The sequence below is a fragment of the Choloepus didactylus genome, chromosome 4 (genome assembly GCF_015220235.1).
Source record: "Choloepus didactylus isolate mChoDid1 chromosome 4, mChoDid1.pri, whole genome shotgun sequence".
NCBI lineage: Eukaryota > Metazoa > Chordata > Mammalia > Pilosa > Megalonychidae > Choloepus > Choloepus didactylus.
The window spans coordinates 63,882,658-63,902,085 of record NC_051310.1 but is presented as its reverse complement, the minus strand read 5'-3'; the positions used below and the strand labels follow the sequence as shown (position 1 = coordinate 63,902,085).

General features: G+C 36.2%; 1 protein-coding gene and 1 pseudogene across 1 annotated transcript in view; both read right to left on the bottom strand.

The window, feature by feature from the left end:
• LOC119531486 (zinc finger protein 705A-like) overlaps nt 1–19,428 on the bottom strand; it is a 231,384-nt gene that overhangs the window by 44,680 nt on the left and 167,276 nt on the right. The window lies entirely within an intron of this gene.
• LOC119531484 lies at nt 2,466–3,832 on the bottom strand (annotated as a pseudogene).

Below are 19,428 nucleotides of genomic sequence, written 5' to 3'. Positions count from 1 at the left end.
ACCTTCATCATTTCTGCTCAAGTCCTCATCAGAAATATCTTTAGAGTCCATATTTCCACTAACAGTCTGTTTAAAGCAGTTTTGGCCTTTTCTATCAAGCTCCTCCCAATTCTTCCAGAATCTTCCCCTTATCCATTTAAAAAGCCTTTCCAACATGTTTGGTATTTGCAAACACAGCAGCAAAAGCACCCCACTTCTCTGGTACCAAAATCTGTTCTAGTTTGCTAATGCTGTGGAATGCAAAGCACCAGAGAGGGGTTGGCTTTTATAAAAAGGGGGTTTATTTGGCTACACAGTTACAGTCTTAAGGCCATACAGTGCCCAAGATAACACATCAGTAATCGGGTACCTTCACTGGAGGATGGCCAATGGCATCCAGAAAACCTCTGTTAGCTGGGAAGGCATGTGGCTGGCATCTGCTCCAAAGTTCTGGTTTCAAAGTGGCTTTCTCCCAGGATGTTCCTCTCTAGCAAGCTTGCTCCTCTTCAAAACGTCACTCACAGCTGCACTGTTTCCTCTCTTTGAGCCAGCTCATTTATATGGCTCCACTGATCAAGGCCCACCCTGAATGGGTGGGGCCATTCTTCCATGGAAATATCCCATCAGTTATCATCCACAGTTGGGTGGGGCGCATCTCCATGCAAACAACCTAATCCAAATGCTCCAACTTAATCCCCACTATTATGTCTGCCCCACAAGATTGCATCAAAGAATATGGCTTTTTCTGGGGTACATAATACATTTAAACCAGCACAGACCTAAACATTAGTGCTAAGACCATAAGATTCTTAGAAGAAAATATAGGGCAGTATCTTAAGGATACTGTGATAGAAGATGGTTAAAACCTAAGTACAAGCAACCAAATAAGAAATATACAAATGGGATCTCCTCAAAATTAAACACTTTTGTATATCAAAGGACTTTGTCAGAAAAGTGAAAAAGCAGGCTACACAATGGGAGAAAATATTTGGAGACCGCATAACAGATATATATAAAGGGATCCTTCAACTCACTAACAGAAAGACAAACAACCCAATTAAAAACTAGCAAAAGACATGGACAGACACTTTTCTGAAGAGGAAATACAGACAGCTCAAAAACATGAAAAAATGCTCAAATTCACTGGCCATCAATGAAATGCAAATTGGAACTATGAGATATCATCTCACACCTACCAGAATGGCCATTATCCAGAAAATTACAAGTGCTGGAGAGGATGTGGAGAAAGAGGCACACTTATTCACTTTTGGTGGGAATGACTGTGGTACCTATACATGATGAAATATTACACAGCTGTAAAGGACAGAACAAAGTCATGGGACATATAATAACATGGATGAATCTTTAGGATATTATGTGGAGTGAAGTTAGCCAGATACAAAAGGACAAATAGTATACGGTCTCACAAATATGAACTGACATTAATGTGCAAACTTTGAGAGTTATAAGCTGATAATACAGGATATCAGGAGACAGAAAGAGGGTACAGGTCATGCATTTAATGCTGAAAGACTATAGAATGTTCAACAGGATTGATTTCATGGATCCAGAAATAGATAGCATAATACTGTGTGATGGTAGCACAATATTGTAAGTAGCATTTGAAGTCAACAGACTGAGTTGGCAGACATTGTTTATGGGCTTCCTAAACTTGTTTTTACCAATGCAGTCTTGACTTTCTTGAATTCTTGATAACAGGAAAAGGATTTGCAGGGAGAGCAGGGATCTCAGAAAGGTATGTACTGGATGTTTCATGAGAGGAAACAGAGAAGCTACTGATTAATAGATTCTTATTGAGTTGTACTTGTCTCTGTTTCAAGTTATTCCTTCATTTCTGTTTTAGCATGTCCAATTAAAGCAAGACTGTTAGCATCTTGCTTGTTTCATCCTCTTCTGCTTTGGTTTTCTAGGGACTCTCTTCTTTATGAGGTGAGGATTTCCTCTTGGCTCCTACTATAGGAGTAGGTATTTTTGTTGCTGCATTACCTGGAGGCCTAGGTGGTAGGTTTACCAGATTTACAGGCTTTGGTGGTGGGAGAAATGGCTGATTGCATGGCAGTTTGAGGAATGCAATCACTGAGGTACCCCCTGAGTTTTCACGGGAATTTACTCATGGCACAGGAACATCAGTAGCTTGTTTTTTGTTCACAGATGATGTTGTTACAGCTGGAGCAGGACTGAATCTGCCATGAGAGCTGCTAGAACTATTCAATGCACTGGTCTTCATAGCACTAGATGGTGATGGAACAAACATGCAGTTATCACAGTCCATAGACAATTAAAGTCAGCTGTCATTCAGGGCTGTCAATCTGACACTTGCTTTTTTCTTTTTTTTCTGAGGCACATGATTAGGTAGTTTGATGGAGCTGCTTTTTTTACATGCATTGCATAAATTTTCATATCTACCTCAAATATCTTGCAGTTTATTGCTTGCCTATAAACTATATCTTTGAAAGTCTAGATATCATAGGTAAGATCAACACTGAGGTTTTCAGAGTTATCTGTTGTTCTCTTTGAACACAAACCCAATCACCCACTTTGCATGAAATTCTTCCTTGTCATGATCTTCTTTGGGAGCTGGAAATGACTGGGGATTCAATGAGCCAGTGTAATAAAATCATTTTTCTCCAAGATTCCAAACAGGATTTGGAGTTTTTATTCCTCCCAGCTCACTCATTCCAGCCACTGTTTTCCTGTTGGTGAACTTGCTAGAAGTACAATATAATACTTGCATTTTTAAAGAAGTTTGGAGATTCAAAAAGTTTGGAACACTGTGCCTTACACAGCAAGCTTTCATCTGTGAGAGCAAGAACTTGTTTAAACACCTCACCCATGACCATCCATGTTGAAATGGATACATTGTATATGGAGTCCTGCTGTGGATATACTGGTGTGATTATAGGCATAAGATGGTACCTATCACTGGGGTTTACCCTTGCAGCTCCTACAGGCAAATTAGGATTGCATTCTTCAGCTGTTTCAGAGGACTCAATTTGGCCATTCTCATTTAGAAAATACCTAAAAAAATTATATACAAGGGTTGATGCTATTGCATTTGGATAAATCTGGCGAGTTCTTGCTACTAATATAGTTCAGTAAATGCTGCTGAGGAAATGTAATATATTGGAATAGCTATTGTGGCATTTGATGCACAGTTTATAGCTCCCAGAGTTAACCTGAAGTTGTGAATGTTTGGTGCTAGATGTAAAATTTCATTGGATACTCTGCAACCATTAAGACTTTTTATGCATCTTCCATCTACATTTTTATTCAGACTAGTCATCTTATAGATCCAAATTTTCTGGAATAGTCTGCAGTGATAATCTTGCAAACAAAATATCAATCTTTATCTCATCAAAACAGTTTGATAACTGGTAAAAATGCCTCTTCATTTGCTCATAAATCTTTTATTCTTCTTGTAAATTCAGTTTATCATAGAATCAGTGGAAAGACACTTTGATCAACTTCTTGGTGAAATGCATAAGACATGAATATCAGCACCTTTTGTGCACATTGCTAATCTATAAGATACAAAGGTGAACATTATTCCTCCAACATTTTCAAATACAGATTGTGAGAGATTTTATCATTTACTGATTTCTAGTATACAGTTTTTAACAGGTTATTTAATTTTCCAAAAATTAAAATCCTGGGCTGCAGCTCCTTTTCCTCTTCAAAACCCCAAAAAGTTTTTATCATTACAATCAGTTTCTGTGTAACTGAAACTGTCAGTTTTCTAGGGGGCTGCTAAGCTGATAGGGGAGGCAATGCCCCAATGCTACTGTAGCAGCTCTATTGGCTGTGATCCCTGAGTTACAACTGGAAAGGGCATCATCTCCTGTGCCAGCACCACAAAGTCACTTCCCCCACCTCCCACTCCCTGCAACCACCACTGCTGCCACCCTGGGCATAATCCATTGAGGATGAGGGAGGTTACCTGCCTAAGCCCTGTGTCCAACCCACTCCCTAACTGACACCTACTGCTTTAAGTACTACTGTGGTCAATTGTTTTTGATAAGGCTGCCAAGATGATAGAATGGGGAATAGAATAGTCTTTCAAGAAATGCTGATGGGATGCCTGATAGCTACATGCAAAAGAATGAAACTGCATTCAAACCTCATACCATATAAAAAATGCAAAATGTATCAGATACATAAATGTAAGACCTAAAATTATAGTATTCTTAGAAGAAAACAAAGCAGTAAATCTTCATGACCTTGGTTTTGGCAAAGGATTCTTATAGATGACACCAAAAGTATGAGCATAAGAAGGAAAATAGAAAAATTTGAACTAATCAAAGTATATACTGCAATGAAGTATATACAATGTATTTCATGCCAGTTCCATTCCATATTTTAATATACTGTGGAGCCATTGGAATTTTCCAAATACATGTTTGAAGGGCAAAATTATTTTTAAAAGGCCATGGTGGGACCATTCCCATACCATGTCATATTATAGGTTTTCTGGATTCTGTTTGCATGCTATCAGTATCATTTAGAAGGGATGCCAAATTATGCATATGAATTTTCCATCTTAACTGTTCATGTGCCAAGCAGGACTCATTTTGGCCTCTGCAGTCTGCACTGTGAACCCCTTAGGGGACCAGTTAGCTACAATTCCATAGGAACCATTAAGCAGTAGCACACCATTAGTCCCTCGACAAGTTTCCCAATGTATTCTCATTAAGTCTGGAGACCAATACTTTGGTGCTTGGCAGACAGGATGCTGTGGAGTTCCATCATTTACACTATTATTATGTTGGTATGCAAAACTCTGACCTGTTAACAAATATAACATAGAATGAGAGACATTTCCATGCTTTGGCATTATTGAAAGCCATGCTTGTTGCTCAAAAGACAAACATTCTTTCCTGTGTCCCAAACATAGCAGTAAATGTGAGAAGCCCAAAGTAGAATTATACTGAGTGACTTCCTCTTTAGGATGTTTTGGTAGTCTGTCATTCTCTGGGCCAAGAAGGCATGCTGCACCATTGAGATAAATAAGAGGGGCTGGATCATTCCATTCCACAGGCCTTAATAGAGGAGGATTGGGGATATATGCCCAATAAGTATAATTATGAGCATGGGCATTTACTAATGGAAGCCTACTTAAGCAGTAGTTACAATAGCAAATAAAGCTATCACCAGATTAGAGGGGTGAACAGCTGGTGCTTCTACCATACCAGCCATTTAGCCTGTTGGCACAAATTTTTAATTTGTCCTCACATAGGAAGAAAAGCCTCAGTGGTGGCCAGCATCAGTCCAATGAGAGTCATTTTCACTGAGAGGCCCTCCATCTGCATCACCAGAAGTTCTATGTCCCACATGAACTTTCTCTTTTTCCTGCTCATGGTACAGTTTCAAGTGTCATGCAGGCACCCAAATAGGAGTTCGATCTTCACCTGGAGAAACACAAGCAAAACCTCACCCCCATGTTAATAATTTTCCTATTGTCCACTACCCTGTCACAGGGTCCTTCCACCACACAGGAGGACTTTTAGTAAAAATATATTTGGATGTAGTACAAGGGATGAAGAAATGTCTTTCCACAGGAGTGCCATCAAGTTTCTCATAAAAATTTAAATAATTCAAGGTAAACAAAACACAGGAGAGATGGACCACAGGAGTGATTTTATCCATACTCTCATCTGCCCCTTTTTGTTTTTGTAAATTTTTTTTAATGTTTTGCTACAAAATGTAAAGTTGATGAGGTTTGGAATAGCATTTAAGTGCATTCTATTTAGACCACTGGAAATGACATTTTACAAAATGAATTTTATTTTTAAATTAAGATTTTAATAATTTTACTGTAGTGACATAATAAATCACTGATAATTTATAAAATATTTATTAAACTGTAGTTGATTACACCATAGGTTGAAGAAATTCAGTGTTTCAATAGTCACCCTAACCCAATTTTCTATTTTCCAAAGCATTGTTTTGTTATTAGAATAATAGAAAGAATATGAAATAGTTGAGGAAATTTATTTCTATTTCTCACTATGTGGTTATACAAAGAATAAAGAAGCAGATTTTTATATATCACCAATTTTATACTTTGTTCACCGAGTTACAAAGTTTTTCATGTATTCATGATTAAAAATTATATATTAAAGTCCTTAAATGAACACTCTCAAATATAACTGGGCACTTTGATATCAATTACAGTTTAAATTTACAAGATTAAATTTATAATTTCACCAAGTAGGAGAAATATGAACACAATACAACAATAAGAATTTTTAGAGGTAAGGATATTGCAAGAGAATTAAATGTAATTTAGATAAATGTACTTTGGTAAAATTACTTACAAAAAGGAAAGTAAGTTAAGTGTTTTTAAAAGCAAAGAAGCTATTAATAATAGCATGAATTATATTCCACTATTTTTTTCTAAGTACTGCTATCATTGGAGCATGATAGACATTATATATATACACATACATACATATAAATTATAGAAGTAATAAATTTTAAGTGCTTGATTTAACTTTTTAATTTAAAAGATAACTAAGTAAAGTGGTTATATTTTTCCAGGCTTTATTTCCACAGTATACTTATGGGACTATATTTATACAATTTTTATAAAGTTTCCACTTTACTTACATAATTATTTTAATGATTTAATGTCTTAAAATATATTTTAAAATATATTTTAAGTGACTATTATGTGCAGACATAATTAAATGTAATATGTCCTCAGTGAAATCTATTCATAAATACTTAAAAGTAGTAAAATTTAGAGAGACACATTATTTTTGTTAAGACTAGCACAACAAGCAGATCCATAATATAATACTATTATATTATATTATATTGTATTATATATTATATTATATTATATTATATTATAATTCATAATATAATCAAATAGATTTGATTGTGGTAAATCTCATTTAATGACAAGCATGTTATGAGTGAGAAAATATTTCCTTCATATATGCATATTTTTAATGAGACAATAAATAAGTTAAATAAAATGGACATTTGAATTGGGCACTGCTAGGAGGAACCTCTTTTTAGGAAGTATTTTTTATAAGACAAACAAAACACACACACACATACACACACAACTGACTTGCAGGGGCTTTTTGAGAAAATGGAATAATTGAATGCACGTGACAAAATTGCAGAGAAGTTATTTTGACAAAACCGATTTTTTTGCTTTTACATTGATTACTCAGGGATAACATTTTTATAACCTTTACTAAGAAATAATACCTTAATAATATAAGGAAACTTAAAGAAAGCACATTTTAAAAAATATTTCATATTAAAAGTTACTACAATGATTTTGGAAAATTGTTTTTAAGCAAACATTTACAACATACAATTATTATGATGAGAAGTAGAAGAGGAGAAGCAGGTACGGAACGAGAGTAGTAGCTAGGTTGATAGTAAAACAGTAGGAGTATATTTTGTGAATTATTATGCACATACACCAACATTGAATATTAATTACTGCTTTAGGTGGTGGTTAGAATATTTAAGCACTATTTGTTTTACAAAACCACTTTTTTTCTTCAAGTTTGTGAGTTTCTATTCTTAAGCAGTGTTATTACTAGTTTTTTTTACCATTTTTTTTAACTTTGACCACAGAAATAATTTTTCCACAAACCTTTTACAGCTTTTGTATTTATTTTTTAACTTGACTACAGAAATAAATTTCCCACTTCAACTTTCTGAAACTTCCTGTATTCATTCAGGCTTCATTCTACATTCTTAAACAATCAGTTATTTAGAACAAAGCTACTTTTCTCTTTCCCTCTAATGAGAAAAACATTCTTTATACTTTTTGTACAGATGCTATTACCATTAAAATCAAACTTGCTAGAACACTGCTAGACATTTAAAACACTTAGTTAATGCATTTGAAACAGCAATAAACAATCATTGGCAGGGATTAATGGACTGTATAAGTGTTATATTGTTTCCATAAACAGGACACTGAGAATTGTTAGGAATTTGTTTTTTGTGTTGCTCATCCTGCAAAGGCAGAGGAGGCAGAGGCAGCCAATCTTCCTCCTCTCTAATTATATCTTTTTTTTTCAGACTCCTCAGGGACGGCCCTGGGCTGAATGGATGACTGAAGAGGACACAGGGCAGTATGAACTAGCCCCCAGGTCATTAAGGTTGAGACCAATATTTTACTTCCTAATTTATGTTTTTTCTTAAGGATGTAGCTGACCAGTTTTCAAAATTTTAAATTTAAAGTGCCTCTTTGAATAGAAGATAGCTGGGGTTTTTTTTCCTTGTACAGGTGGGGGAGCAGGAGGAGGCAGTGAAAGCTACTCAAATTGAGTTGGGGGAGCAGAGGGTGATGGAAAGTGTGGTTTAAGGGGGAGATAATCCTCACCCTCTGGGTCTGCTGGATTATCACCACTATTTTCCTTCTCATCCTCCATTAGGAGGGGCTTTAAAACTGACTTAATCAAGGTCTAAGTGGACCAAATAGTGACTGGCAAAGGGACACACTGTATATGCAATTTCTTTAACTCTTTACCCACTTTATGCCAATCACTAGATTCCAGGGAGCCAAGAGAAGGAAACTAAGAAAAATACTTTTCTACAATTTGCAAGAGCTCTAGAATATGAGATTCATTAGCCTTAGGACTGCCAACTTTTAAGAGCTGATGGAGGAGATAGACACAAAGTTGATACTTGGTTATTCTGTCTCCATTTCCCATAGTAACCCTGCTTTGACAAAATGCTTGGGAGTCTTCTTACCTAGAGAAGTAGTGAGGCCTCTGCTCCAACCAAGTTCCTGCACCAATATCACACACCTCAGTCAATTAAATGAGCCTTCCCCAGAATGGAGTGGACCAGCCGCTTTGAGGTTCGAGCTCCACATTGGGCACCACTTGTTGCCAGGGGCAATGCAGAAATTAAGATTAGAGACAAAAATATCTCTTGGAGACTGGGAGCAGGAGACACACCACCTGTCAGGTGAGTGTGTGAGTCCCATTCCCAAGACCCTTGGTTATTATGCTTTTAGGGTCGAGTAATGCTTTACTGCACATGTAGACATTTTCCCATGGTTGTTTACATCAGTCTGCAAATGGCTCTTATCTTAATCTCAAGAACAATAACAGAAAACAGTCCTTCAGCCACTTTTTCACATCCACGCATACTTCAACGAGGTGTGCCTTGATAGTGTTCTATCTCAGTAGGCACCTAGTGTTCCAGGCCCACACCTCAAGTATGCAGGAAGGAGAGGAGAAACTTCAGGCCCTGTTTCCCACAATTTTCCTTGTACTAGAAAAAGTGAATGCAAGAATTAAAAAAAAGAGTAAAAACAAAACACACAATTTGCCCCCCCATTCTTTCTTTAGTTATTTTTTGGCCCCCATTTCTCTATTCATCCATCCATACTCTGGACAAAGGGGAATGTGATCCACATGGCTTTCCCAATCATACAGTCACCCCTCATAAGCTACAGTTTTATATGAATGTCTTCCAGATTCAATCATTCTGGCTTGTAGTTTGATAGTTTCAGGTATTTAGTGCTAGATATTCCAATTCATTAGAACCTAAAAAGGGTTATGTATATTGTGCATGAGAGTGCCCACCAGAGTGACCTCTTGGCTCTTTTTGGAATCTCTCAGCCACTGAAACTTATTTCATTTCATTGTACATCCCACTTTTTATCAAGATTTTCTCCACCCCATGGTGCCAGGTCTAGATTCCTCCCCAGGAGTCATATTCCATGTTTCCATGGAGATATACACCCCTGGGTGTGAGATCCCACATAGTGGGCTGGTCAGTGATTTCATCTGCCAAGTTGGCTCAGTTAGATAGAGAGGGCCACCTCTGAGCAACATAGAGGAGGAGACACTTAGGCACAATTATAAGCAGACCTACCCTCTCCTTTGCAGTAACAGTCTTCCCAAGGGCAAATCCCATAGTAGAGTGCACAGTCCATAAAACTACCCATCCTTAATGTCTGTGAGCACATCAGCAACCACTGAAGTGGGGAAGCCCAACATCCCTGCAATCACCCCAGTTCCTCAGGGGGGGTCTGCATATTTTCTGCATTTTTTTTTAATTTACTATTAACTATATCAAAAAAATTAAAAAAACATACAATAGAAAACATTTCAAACAAACCAAAACAAGTGCATAAGAAAAAGACAACTAACCTAAAATAACTACTTTACTTCCAACATGTTCTTAATCTACCCCAAGAAAATAACCTAATATAGAAACATTTCTGTGAACTTCTTCCTACCATACCCACAAGAAATTAACAAACCATAGTCACTCCTAGGCATTCCCAGAACATTAAATTTACCCACAATACCTTATCCATTCTTATGAGGTTATTGTTCCCCCTTCACTAAAAGCTCTCTATCTCTAGGTCCCCTACATTCTATATTATAAACCATTTATTTTACATTTTTCAATGTTCATATTAGTGGTAACATATATTTCTCTTTTTGTACCTGGCTTATTTTGCTCAGCATTATGTCTTCAAAGTTCATGCATGTCACATGTTTCATGATATCATTACTTTTTATTGCCATGTAGTGTTCCATTGTGTGTATATACACAATTTATTTATACACTCATCTGTTAAAGGACATTTGGGTTGTTTCCATTTCTTGGCAATTGTGAATAATGCTGGTACAAACATTGGCATGTAGATATCTGTTCATATCACTGCTTTCAGATTTTCTCGGTATATACTGAGAATTGCTGGATCAAAAGGTAACTTTCTATCTAGTTTTCTAAGGAATTGCCAGACTGTCTTCCAGAGTGGCTGAACCATTATGCAGTCCCACCAACAAGAAACAAGAGTTCAAATTTCTCCATAGCCTCTCCAGCATTTGTAATTTCCTGTTTGTTTAATGGCAGCCATTCTAATCGGTGTGAGATGGTATCTCATTGTGGTCTTAATTTGCATCTCTCTAATAGCTAGTGAAGCTGAACATTTTTTCATGTGTTTCTTGGCCATTTGTATTTCCTCTTCAGAGAACTGTCTTTTCATATCTTTTGCCCATTTTATAATTGGGCCGACTGTACTATTGTCATTGAGTTGTAGGATTTCTTTATATATGCAAGATATAAGTCTTTTCTCAGATATGTGGTTTCCAAGTTTTTTCCCATTGAATTTTCTGCCTCTTCACCACTCTGACAAATTCCTTTGAGGTACAGATACTTCTACATTTGAGGAGTTTCCTTATATCCATTTTTGTTGTTGTTGCTTGTGCTTTGAGTGTAAAGTCTAGGAATACAGGGTCTTGAAGATGTTTCCCTACATTATCTTCTAGGAGATTTATGGTACTGTCTTTTATATTGATGTCTTTGATTCACTTTAATTTTTGTGTAGGGTGTGAGGTACGGGCCTTGTTTCATTCTTTTGGATATGAATATCCAACTTTCCCAGCTCCATTTTTTTAAAAGACTGTTATGTCCCAGTTCAGTGGCTTTGGGGAACTTATCAAAGATCAGTCAGCCATAGATCTTGGGGTCTATCTCCAAATTCTCAATTTGATTCCATTGATCAATATGTCTATCTTTGTGCCAGTAACAGGCTGTTTTGACTATTGTGGCTTTATAATAAGCTTCAAGTTTGGGGAGTGAAAGTCCTCCCACTTTGTTTTTCTTTTTTAGAGTGTTTTTAACAATTTGAGTCATACTCCCCTTCCAAATGAATTTGATAACCAGCTTTTCCAAGTCTGCAAACTAAGTTGTTGGAATTTTGATTGAGATTGTGTTTAATCTGTAGTTGAGTTTGGGTAGAATTGACATCTTAATGATATTTAGCCTTCCTATCCATGAACATGGAGTATTTTTCCATCTTTTAAGGTCCCTTTCTATTTCTTTTACTAGAGTTATGTAGTTTTCTTTGTATAGGTCTTTTACATCTTTGGTTAAGTTTATTCCTAGGTACTTGATTTTTTAGTTGCTATTGAAAATGATATCTTTTTCTTGAGTGTCCCTTCATATCATTCCTTTCTATTGTATAGAAACATTATGAACTTATGCACATTAATCTTGTGTCCTGCTATTTTGCTAAATTTGTTTATTAGCTCTCATGGCCATAATGTTGATTTCTCAAGATTTTCTAGATACAAGATCATTTCATCTGCAAATAATGGTAGTTTAATTTCCTCCTTTCCAATTTGGATGAATTTTATTTCTTTTTCTTGCCAGATTGCTCTTGATAGCACTTCTAGCACAATGTTGAATAACAATGGTGACAGCAGGCATCCTTGTCTCATTCCTGATCTTAGAGGGAAGGCTTTCAGTCCCTCACTTTTGAGTACTATGCTGGCTGTGAGTTTTTCATATATTCTCTTTATCATATTGAGGAAGTTTCCTTCAATTCCTAGCTTTTGAAGTGTAAAAGGGATGTTGGATTTTGTTGAATGCTTTTTCAGCATCTATTGAGATGATCATTTGATTTTTCTCTTTTGATTTGCTAATGTGTTGCAATACACTAATTGATTTACTTATGATGAACCATCCTTGCATGCCTGGAATGAACCCCACTTGGTCATGGTGTATGACTTTTTTCATGTGTCTTTGGATTTGATTTGCAACTATTTTGTTGAGAATTTTTGCATCTATATTCACTAGGGATATTGGCCTGTAATTTTCCTATTTTGTGGCATCTTTACCTGGTTTTGATATTAGATTGATGTTAGCTTCATAAAATGTGTTAGGTAGTGTTCCATTTTCTTCAGTATTTTGAAGGAGTTTAAGTGTCAGTTGTTTTTGGAAAGTTTGGTAGAGTTCCCCTGTGACATCTGGCCCTGGACATTCATTTGGGGGGAAGGTTTTTGGTGAATGATTAGATCTCTTTGCTTATTATTGGTGAGTTGAGGTCATCTATTTCTTCTCTGGTCAACTAGGTTTGTTTATATGTTTCCAGGAAGCTGTCCATTTCCTCGACATTATCCAGTTTGTTGGCATACAGTTTTTCATACTATCCTCTTACAATTTTTTTAATTTCTTTGGGATCTCCAATGATGTCACATTTCTCATTCATTATTTTGTTAATATGGGTTTTCTTTCTTTTTGATTTTGTCAGTCTAGCTAGGGGCTTGTCAATCTTGTTGATCTCAAAGAAGCAATTTTGGTGTTATTTATTCTCTCTATTGTTTTTTGTTCTCTATGCCATTTATTGCTGCTTTAATCCTTGTTATTTCTTTTCATCTACTTGGTTTAGGAATAGTTTGCTGTTCATTTTCTAGCTTCTTCAGTTACTCCATTAGTTTTATGATTTTATCCCTTTCTTCCTTTTTGATGTATGCAATTAGTGCTATCAATTTCCCCCTCAGTACTGCTTTTGCTGCATCCCATATGATTTGATATGTTGTGTTCTCATTTTCATTAAACTCTACATATTGAACAATCTCTCTTGCCCTTTCTTCTTTAACCCATTGATTGTTTAGGAGTGTGTTGTTTAAACTCCAGGTATCCGGGAATTTTCTAAGTCTCTGTTGGATATTGACTTCTAATTATATTCCATTGTGGTCAGAGAATGTGCTTTGAATAATTTCAATTTTTTTAAATTTATTGAGGCTTGTTTTATGTCCCAGCATATGATCTATTCTGCAAAAGTTCCATGAGCACTAGAGAAGAATGTGTATACTGGTGATTTGGGATTTGAACATATGATGTTTTATATATGTCTGTTAAATCAAATTCAATTATCAGTTTGTTTAGGTTTCCAATTTCCTTATTGGTCTTCTGTCTGATTGATCTATCTATAGGAGAAAGTGATGTGATGAAGTCTCCCACAATTTTTGTGGAGGCATCAATTGCTTCCTTTGGTTTTGCCAGTGTTTGTCTCATGTATTTTGTGGCACCTTGATTGGGTGCATAAACAGTTATGATTCTTATTTCTTCTTGTTGAATTGCCCCTTTTATTAGTATGTAGTGGTCTTTGTCTCTCATAACATCCTTGCAGTTAAAGTCTATTTTATCTGACATTAATATTACTATTGCTGCTTTCTTATGTCTGTAGCTTGCATGAAATATTTTTCTTCCTTTCACTTTCAATTTTTTTGTGTCCCTATGTCTAAGATGAGTCTCTTGTCTGCAACATATTGATGGTTCATATTTTTTATCCATTCTGCCAATCTATATCTTTTAATTGGGGGAGTTTAATCATTTACATTCAATGTTATTACTGTGAAGGCATTTCTTGAATCAACCATTATATCCTTTGGTTTATGTTTTTCAGATACATTTTTCCCTCTCTCTCTTAATTTTCTTTAACATACCCAGACTAAATCTCTGTATTACTGAATCTTTCTCCATCTCTCTCTCTCCTTTCTTTGTTTCTCTGTCAGCAGGGATCACCTTAGTATCTCAAGTAGGGCAGGTTTCTTGTTAGTAATTCTCTGAGAATTTGTTTTTCTGTGAAAAACTTAAGCTTTCCCTTAAATTTGAAGGAGAGCTTTGCTGAATAAAGAATTCTTTGTTGGCAATTTTTCTCTCTCAAAATTTTAAATATGTCATGCCACTGTATTCTCTCCTCCATGGTGACCCCTAAGTAGCCACAACTTGTCTTAGGCTGTTTCCTTTGTGAATGATGAATTGCTTTTCTCTTTCTGCTTTCAGAACTTGCTCCTTCTCTTCAGTATTTGACAATCTGATCAGAATATGTATTGGAGTGATTTTATTTGTATTTGTTCTATTTGGAGTTCACTGAGCATTTATGATTTGTGTATTTATGTACTTTAGAAAGTTTGGAAATATTTCCCTAATAATTTCTTTGAATACTCTTCCTAGACCTTTACCCTTCTCTTCCTCTTCTGGAACACCAATTAATCTTATATTTGGATGTTTTATATTATCTACCATATCCCTGAGGGTCATTTTGGTTTTTTATTTTTTTCCCCATTCTTTCTTTCTTCTTTCATTTTCTATTCTGTCACCTTGAGGTCACTGATTCACTGTTCAGCTTCCTTTAGTCTTGTATTATGACTATTGAGAATCTTTTAATTTAGTTGACAGCTTCTTTTATTTCCATAAGATCACCTTTTTTTTATTTACTCTTGCCATTTCTTCTTTATGCTCTTCTAGGGTCTTCTTCATGTCCTTTATATCCTGTTTCATGCTCTCATTGTTTGTCTTTATTTCCTTGATTATTTGCTCTAAGTACTGTGTCTCCTCTGATCTTTTCATTTGGGTGTTTGGGTTTGGGTTATCCATATCATCTTGTTTTTCATATGCTTTAAAATTTTCTGTTATTTTTGGCATCTTGGCATTTTCTTAATTTGATAGGGTTCTTTTAGGATATGTAGACTTATTCAAATACTTATCTCTAATTTGGCAGATCTACAGCTTGGTGGCATATACTTTCTGTAACTAACAACCAGATGGCATCCATTGGCTACCTATTCCCCTCAAGCCAGTTCTCCCTAGCTTTGTCTTTTTGGCAACTGGAGTTCTGAATCTTGTGGTGGTCCAATTGGTCCAAATTTGTGTGTGTAGTTGGTGCTGCCCTCCCTGAATGTTGGGCTTATATCTGAGTGGTTAGGGATGGAGGGTGTGTTTAATAATTAAACCTCCCTTGTGTTCCTAGAGATTTAAAGATGTTGGAAGATTATAAAACTGCAATTCATTCTTGCCACAGTTTCTCTCTGACACTGACCCACAGGTACTTGGTATTGGTGTATGGTCCCTGGGACTTCTGAGTGAGTCTCTCTTCCAAGCTGTGCCCTTCTAGGGCCTCTGCTGAGGGAAGGCTGCTATGTCACAAGTGAGCACCATCTCCCAAGTGAAGTTCTTGCCCTCAGGGCCATGTATGTGCATTTGCAGCCTGCTAAAAGTATGGCTGTATGGGGCATGTTAATTTCCCCCTTTTTTCACCCCTCTGGCTTCCTAGCTCTGGGACAATTAGCTGTGGATATGCAAAAGGCTATCTTCCCTGTCAGATATTGGGGTGTGTGCACGTGTTGCTGAAAACACTTCCTGTTGCACTGGGTCATTTGGCACAGCTCTGGGCTGCAGCACCCATGCCAGTCTGGAGCATTCCCAGTCAGCCAGGAAGATGGCTGTAGGGAGCATGGTTATTTTCCCCTTTTGGCTAATCTCTGCCTTCCCAGCTCTGAGACAATTAGCTTGAGGTGCATGAAAGGCTATCATCCATGCCAGATATTGAGGCATGCCCAGACTTTATGGGGATGAATTTCCCACCATGCTTCACTTTGTCATTCTCACTGCCTTATCTGCAGCTGCTTTGGTTTTTTTAAATCTAATCCAACACCAATTTCCTACACATGGTTTCCCCAGACTGCAGCATGGCTGCTGGTTATTCATCGGACTCACTTGTTTCAGAACACTGATTCATAGTTTCACCAGGTGCATAGTCCCTGTGGATTTAGCAGACCATGTCTGGCTAGTGCATTGCTGGAACTGGTGTTCTGGATCACTGTCTGTCCTTTATCTAGTATTTTTCATGAAGACTTTTTTGCTCTGTCTCTCCTAACTGCCGTCTTCCAGAAGACTCTATTTGGCAATGTTTTTTATTCAGCTATTTAAATATGTCATCTCACTGTCTTCTTGTATCCATGCATTCCAATGAGAAATTGTCATTCAACCTTACTGACAAAATAAATGTCTTGTGTGTGGCATGTCACTTGTCTCTTGTGGCTTTCAGAATTCTCTCTTAGGCATTCTATCATCTGATTATAACATGGCACAATATGAGCATTTTGGGGGTTTATTATGTTTGGAATTCTTTGAGCATCTTAGACATGTATCTTTATGTCTTTCATTAACTTTGTGATGTTTTCAGCCATTATTTGGTTGTATATTCTCTCTGCCTCTTTCTCACTTTCTTCTCCTTCTGGGACAACTACATGTGTCACTGGTACAATTGATGGTGTTCTGTAGGGTCTTTAGGCTCTTTCAATTTTTTTCCTTCCTTTGTCTTTCTACTCATTGGACTGTTTGATGTCACTTGTCTTATTTTAAATTTCACTGATGGCTTCTTCTGCCAGTTCAAATCTTCTATTGAGTTCCTCTAGGGATTTTTTTAAATGCAATTTTAGTGAGATATTCACACACCATACAATCAATGGCTCAGACTATCATCACATAATGATGCATTTATCGCAATTGATTTTAGAACATTTTCTTTACACCAAGAATCAAAAAAAGAGAAAAAGATGAAAAAGAGAATACCCAAAACATCCTGAATCCCTTATACTCCCCTATCATTGATTCCTTGCTTTGGTGAAGTGCATTTGAGATGATCATGTGGTTCTTTTGCTTTGATTTATTGATATGCTGTTTTACATTAATTGATTTTTTGTGTTGAGCCAGCCTTGCATAACTGGAATAAACTCCACTTGGTCATGGTGTATAATTCTTTCCATGTGCTTCTGGATTAAATAATATGTGAGTATTTTCTTGAGGATTTTTGCATCTATGTTTGTTAAAGTGATTGGTCTATAATTTTCTTTTTTGTACTATCTTTGTCTGATTTTGATGTTAGGGTGATGTTGGCTTCATAGAATGAGTTGGGTAACTTTCCCTCCTCTTCAAGTTTTTTGAAGAGTTTGAGTAGGATTGGTATTTATTCTTTCTTGAATACTTAGTACAACTTACATGTGAAGCCATCTCATCCTGGGCTTTTCTTTTGGGGGAGATTTTTGATGCGTGACCCAATCTCTTTATTTGTGATTGATTTGTTGAGGTTAAATATTTCTGCTTTGGTCAATGTTGGTAGTATATGCTTTTCTAGGAAGTCATCCATTTCATGTACATTGTCCTGTTTATTAGCATATTGTTGCTCATAGTATCTTCTCATTATCTCCTTTATTTCTGCAAGGTAAGTAGTTAGGTTTCCTTTCCCATTTCTGATTGCATTTATCTGCATCTGCTTTCTCTTTCTTTTTGTTAGCCTAGTTAGGCATCCATCAATTTTGTTGATTTTCTCAAAGAACCAGCTTCTGGTTTGTTGATTCTCTCAATTGTTTTCCTGTTCTCAGTTTCATCTATTTCTGTTCTAATCTTTATTTCTTTCCTTCTGTTTAGTTTGGGGTTCATTTGCTGTTTTTCTCTAGTTCCTCAAGGTGGACAGATGATTCCTCAAATTTTGCTCTCTCTTCTCTTTTAATATAGGCATTTAGGGCAATAAAATTCCCTCTCAGAACCACATTTGCTGCATCCCATAAGTTCTGATATGTTGTGTTTTCATTGTCATTTCCCTTGAAGTATTTACTAATTTATCATAATTTATTCCTTTACTCACTGGTTTTCTAAGAGTGTGTTGTTTAGTCTCCATATATGTGCGAATTTTGCATTCTTCTGCGTGTTATTTATTTCCAACTTCATTCCGTTATGATATGATAAGTGTTTTTTTTATAATACCAATATCTGTAAATTTGTTGAGACTTGCTTTGTGGCCCAGAATGTCATCTATCCTATAGAATGTTCCATAAGCTCTTGAGAAAAACATGCATCCTTCTGTTGTGTGGTGTAGTGTTCTATAAATGTCAGTCAAGTCTAGTTCATTTATCATACAATTCATCTCTGTTCCCTTGTTGATCCTCTGTCTAGCTGTTTCATCCATTGATGAGTGTGGTGTATTGAACTCTCCAACTATTATTGTGGTGTTATCTACTTCTCCTTTCAGTATTCTTAGTGTTTGCCGCATGAATTTTTGGGGCACTCTCACTTGGTGCATAACTATTTATGATTATTATATTTTCTTGATGAATTGACAATTTTATTAATATATGGTGTTCTTCTTTGTCTATTTTAATGGTTTTATTTTTGAAGTCTATTTTGTTTGATATTACTATAGCTACTCCCATTTTTTTCTGGTTGCTGTTTGGATGAAAATCTTTTTCCAACCTTTCACTTTCAGCCTATTATTGTCCTTGTGTCTAAAGTGAGTTTCTTGTAGTCAGCATATAGATGAGACCTATTTTTTAATCCATTTTGACAGTCTGTGTCTTTTTATTGGGGAGTTTAATTCATTAACATTTAATATTACTGTAAGTCCAGTACTTTTTTCCATCATTTTGTGTTCTGGATTTTATATGTCATGTCATTTTTTCCCCTCTCTCTCATTTTACCCTTCCTGACAGTCTTCATTTCTACACTCTTCTCCAAACCTGTTTCTCCTTTTTTTCCTATTAGCCTGTAGCACTCCCTTTATTATTTCTTATAGAGTTGGTCTCTTAGTCACAAACTCCCTCAGTATTTGCTTGTCTGAAAATATTTTAATCTCTCCCTCAGGTTTGAAGGACAGTTTTGCCAGATATAGAATTCTTGGTTGACATTTCTTCTCTTTCAGGTTCTTAAATGTATCATACCACTCTCTTCTCACCTCCATGTTTTCTGGGGAGAAATCTGTACATAGTCTTATGGAGCATCCTTGACTGTGATGGATTGCTTTTCTCTTCCTACTTTCAGAAACCTCTCTTTGTCTTTGATGTTGGACAATCTTATCAGTAA